Here is a 6,090-nt window from a genome sequence, read left to right as displayed (position 1 = left end):
GGGCTACGCTACCAGTATCACGGTAAGGAGTGATTGTACGAGACACAAAAGATTTATTCATTATACTGTAGCCACTTGTGGTTTTCCAGCCAAATATTAAGAAATCACACTATCACGCTTGGATTTCATAACTGTTTTTCTTGAAAATTCTCACCAAAATGTAAACAATATAAAGACCTGTCACTGGAATAATTTTAACAGCTGTCGGACGAGTAGCTTAGAAATGACGGCAGTCTGAAGTTGATTGTTGTTTTTTCATCTCACCCTGTATTTTGTGTACCATTTTAAAACGAATTCTCTTTGAATCCTTCGCAATAATTTAGAATGTTGTGCTTCATTTTATGATTCGTATGATTACTGAATTTAAAATACATACGATAAGAACGTGAGAATATCTTCTGCACTTTTCCAACAGTACTTTGACTTTCTTCTTCTTTTTTTATTTTAATCAAAACGGAGTGTACGTTCCTTGAAATTGTGAGTATAAAACGGAAGTAAAGTCTTAAGTTTCCATTTAACTTCTAGTATTTCTAATAATAACGTCCTTACGAATTACTCTTCCATTTTTTCCACCTTCCTTCCTTCCATCCTTCCTTTCTGGCCATATCCTAGCTGTGAATAACTGCTTTAACCACTTCAAATAAAGTGTAGCGCATATGGTATTTATCCTCATTTGCATAATTGCAGTAAAACAAAATAACCTCCACTTCAACATTTCCCCAGAGGATCAGCACTTTGTACTTTGGAGAATACAATTCATGACTCGTTGCTTGGTTTATTATTAAATGCATTTAATTGCATTCATTGTGGTGACGACGATGCAAAAAAGGAGGAGACCGAAAAAAAAATTCGAATTAAAATAATTACAATTAACAAACACTGAAAAAAATGACAACAACAACAACAACACCTACAGTAAGCATTACATTTTTTATTGTAAAAAATACACTTTTTTCGTTGTGTTTTTTAATTTAAATTATACGCATGTGGTCATAAATTTACAAAATGCACGAACAGCTAACAACAACAACTACAATGCCAACAACAATAGATGCAATAAAATAAAACTCTGCAAGCAAACAACCTGCTCCAGCAACAACAATAAGACTGAAGCTGAAATTAACATAATAATAAACTACTGCAAAGTAAATTGTAATAAACAATACTGCCTGGCAATGCCAACAGCGAAAAAAAAGTAGCCAATGTTTTATTATAGTCCGTATATAACTCGTCTGGGGGTTATATGCGAATAAAAATAAAATGCCATAAAAATGTTTATGCAAATAATTAAAAATAAAAATTATGAACAGTGGCATTTAATATTGCAATTGTAAAATTTAATTGAAATAGCGAAATGAAATATGGATTGAGCCAATTTACAAGTAGGTCTTCTTCAAAGTCGTAAAATAACATTGAAAATGAAATTTCTTGTGTGTGCGAATGAAAACCGCCACGTTATTTAGAATTAGGATTTAAATGTGCTATCGTAATCAGGCTTCCATGTTATACTTAGATGAAGACTAATACATAGAAGGTATCCCTACTAGAACGCAATTTTTAAATTTTAGATAAATGGCAAACATATAAAAATAATATCGCGAAAATGTATTATATCGTAAAGTAGACAGAATGAGTTTATCTTTGAAATAAGATATCGTGCAGTTGGCCGCCGCGGCTTAGATTGGAACACACGCAATTTTTTAATGCAATTTTCAGTGAGCGTTTTGCAAATGCTGCGGTATTCCATTAATGAAGCGTCTCATAAATGCAGCGTCCAATTTCCTTATTTAAGGTTTAAGTCGTTGTCTTATTCGCGTAAAACATCGACTTCAAAAAATCCCAAAGAAAAAAAGTAAAAAAGCAGTAATTTCGACCATTTTGGAAAATTCTCAACAAAATGTTTTGGTACGTTGGTAAACAATATAATGAGCTGTCACCGGAATAATTTTAACAGCTGTCAGACGAGTAGCTTTGAAATGACGGCAGTCTGAAGTTGGTTGCAGTTTTTTCATCTCACCCTATATAAGAACCTCCATATTTTATTCGGTATTCTGATGTTTATAGCGATATTATTCACCGGAATTATTTCAAATTTGGTATTTGAAGTTCGTATAAATTGTGTATGCAGGTCCACGTTTTGGTTTAGCCCCCATATATTAGTACCTCCCTATATTCGGTATATTGATGATTTTAGCTTTTTGTTAATTTTAGCATTTGAATATTGTAATGGCGTATGACAAAAGTTGCCTATACAAGTCCACATCGTCGGATAGACCCTAATATAACGGCTACATTCGGTATTTTTATACCCTCCACCTTGGAAAGGAGGGTTATTAACTTTGTCATTCAGTTTGTAACATCCTTAAATATTCGTCTTAGACCCCATAAAGTATATATATTCACAATCAGCATAAAATTCTAAGTCGATTTAACGACGTCCGTCTGTCTGTCTGTCCGTCTGTCTGTTGAAATCACGATACAGCCCACATTATTTGACGTAGAGCGCCACAATTTAGCAGAGCTATTTGCATTGTGTCTAGGATGGTTGGTATTGAAAATATATATATATATATACCGGTCCACGTTCTGGTATAGTCCCTATATAACGGTACCTCCCGATATTCGGTATTTTGATGATTTATGCCACATTTTTTCACGAATTTATCTGGAAATTGGTATTTGTAGGTCATAACGGGTCCCTGAGCGTGTGGGAAAACATTGTATGTATAGGTCCACGTTGTGGTATAGCCCCCATATAAAGGTACCTCACGATATTCGGTATTTTAGTTTTTTTTGCCACATTTTTTCACTGATTTGTCTAAAAATTGGTATTTGTGGGTCATAATGGGTCCTAGTTCGTGTGGCGAAACATTGTAATTATAGGTCCACGTTTTGGTATAGCCCCCAATATTCCCGATATTCGGTATTTTGATGGTTTTTGCCACATTTTTTCACTGATTTGTCTAAAAATTGGTATTTGTGGGTCATAATGGGTCCTAGTTCGTGTGGCGAAACATTGCAATTATAGGTCCACGTTTTGGTATAGCCCCCATATAACGGTACCTCCCGATATTCGGTAATTTGATGATTTTTGCCACATTTTTTCACGAATTTGTCTGAAAATTGGTATTTGTTGGTCATAATGGGTTCCAGCTTCGGTGGCGAAGCATTGCATGCATGGGTCCATGATTTGATCCCGATATTCGGTATTTTGATGGTTTTTGTCACATTTTTTCACTGATTTGTCTAAAAATTGGTATTTGTGAGTCATAATGGGTCCTAGTTCGTGTGGCGAAACATTGTAATTATAGGTCCACGTTTTGGTGTAGCCCCCATATAACGGTACCTCCCGATATTCCGCATTTTAATGGTTTTTGCAACATTTCTTCTAATGTTTCTTTTAACCTAAGGTGGAGGGTATTAAGAGTTTGGCCCGGCCGAACTTAACTTTTTTTTATGGAGAAGGAATCGAGATAGACCCATAGTTACTTTTGAGGATCTCCATAGAATCACTTTCTGAGTTGATTTATGCATGTCAGTCCGTCTGTCGGTCCGTCCGTCCGTCCGTCTGTCCATGTATTCTTGTGAACAAAATGCAGGTCGCATTTATTACCCGATTGAGATGAAAATTTTCGGTAAAAATGTAGATATATCTCCCATATATATCTTCGTACAATTAGCTTTTTATTTTGCACCAAACGTGTAATGTCAGTCCGAATAGCATGGAATTTTGCACGTACGATCAGATTGGACCTGAAAATAAGTATGCCAAATTTTATTCGAAATCAGTTCAGATATAGCTATAGCTCCCATATATATTGTTCATCCGATTTGTTATTTTTGTCCTCCGCAGCCGTAATATGTACTCTGTAACAACAATATTTGGGGAAATATATCAAATGCAGCTCAGAAATACCTTTGCTAAATTTTATCGAGATCGGTTCAGATTTGGATATAGCTTCCATATATAACTGCGTCCGATTTTCCTTTTATTGTGCACCAAACGTTTAATATCAGCCCGAATAGTATGGAATTTTGCACATACAAAAAAATAAGGCATGAAAATAAGTACGCCATATCGGTTCAGATTTAGCTATAGCTCCCATATATATTGTTCATCCGATTTGTTAATTTTGTCCTCCGCAGCCGTAATATGCACTCTGTAACAACAATATTTGGGGAAATATATCAAATGCAGCTAAGAAATACATTTGCTAAATTTTATCGAGATCGGTTCAGATTTGGATATAGCTCTCATATATAATTTCGTCCGAGTTACTTTTTATTTTGCACCAAACGTCTAATATTTGCCCAAATGGGATGAAATTTGGCACTTATGACCGAAATGAGTCTAGAAGCTAGTATGTCAAATTTGCAAGAAATACATTTGCTAAATTTTATCGAGATCGGTTCAGATTTGGATATAGCTCCCATATATATCATTATCTGATTTCAAATTAATTTTGCACCAAATGTGTAATACAAGTCCGAATTTAAAAGATACAAATGCTTCGGCATTTTTAGTATTTTGAACTTTAAATTAAAATTGTAATCATAGCGTGTATGATTGAATTCTCCCTTAAAAACTTTTAATTGTTATATGGAGCTCCACTAAATTAGCAAAGTGGTGTAGGGTATCAAAAAGTCGGCCCGCCCGACTTCAGGACTTTCTTTACTGGTTTTTTTACTTGTTATTATTTCAAAAGAATTTTTAACGGTTTTTATTTTTTGGAAAATTGTCAAATTTGTTCCAAATGGTGGAGGGTATTCAAAGTTCGGCCCGACCGAACTTACAGCTTTTTAATTGTTTGCTTTCATTCAATAAAATTTAAAAAAATGTAAAATTTATGGCTATAGCTATATCTGGAACGATTTTCACCAAATTTTATTTACTTGCTTCTAGTTTGAATTTGGGCGGATGTGTCAAATTCATGTCATGATATTAGTCACTTAGTGCACAATTAACCCGAAATTTTGTTTACAAGAATACATGGACATATGGACGGACGGACGAAAATAACACTAGCCGAAATCAGAGCTATTGTTTTTTGTATACTGAATTTGTTAGTTTGGTTAGGCCTAAGCCAAAATAGCCAACATGTCATAAAAGAGCTAAATAGCTAATCTTTTAACTAAATAGCTGATCATGTGCATTCTTAGCCACAGTTTTACTGTGTTAGCCGTCAAAACAAAAACATTAAATTTCAATTAAGTCACCAACGGGAAAATATCTCTATTTCCATCTTTATCTACGTATTTGCATTATTGTCATCAAAAGCACAAAAAAATTCCCTAATTTTCCTCAAACATTTTTCCTTATTTCGAGTTGACGAATGTGAAGTAAAGTATCGATTCAAGCAGGGGGTGTCAAAAGAAGACATACTCTAAGATAAATTCCGTTATTAATCAGATCATCGATCATCTCCAGAAGCAATAGGGTTCTATTCTGATCCTAACACCACCTCCATTTTAAATTTCGTAAAGATCGGTTCATAGTTGTGACTTGTAGCTTGATTACAAATTAAAATGGACAGACGGACGGACGGACATAAATAGGTAGATCGACTCAGCTCGGCGAGATAGGAAGATCCATATATTCTTTTCCATGTGGGAAACGAATATTTCGAGGTGTTACATAATGTTTGCCCCAATCAAACTTATAAAACCCCCAACACATAGTGTTGTAGGGTATAAATATTGTACATAATTTTTATTTCTAGCAATTAATCGATGTTTTTTTAATTATGAATATTAGGATTTGTTTTTATTGTCTTTGACTTTTCGAAAATTATTAAATGACAAAAAATGGAATTTAATTCCTTCTTGTTGCCTTGAAATTAAGGATATGCTGACAGTGCTTAGGGCCAATGCAATTTTTTTTTTCTTCGAACAAATATAAACTTATTCTAAAATCTAAATAAATCTAAAATCTAAATAAATCTAAGTTATTTCCGACATTTTTTGCTTTCATTCAATACAATTAAAAAAAAAAAATGGAAAATTATGCCGTTTCACTTTGTTGCATTTTTTTATCTCGCCCTGTATAAATTTAAGCTCTATTTCAAGCATTTCTTAAGTTTTCGCCATATT

The sequence above is a fragment of the Musca domestica genome, unplaced genomic scaffold (assembly GCF_030504385.1).
Source record: "Musca domestica strain aabys unplaced genomic scaffold, Musca_domestica.polishedcontigs.V.1.1 6, whole genome shotgun sequence".
NCBI lineage: Eukaryota > Metazoa > Arthropoda > Insecta > Diptera > Muscidae > Musca > Musca domestica.
Note: the sequence above shows the minus strand (reverse complement) of the source record.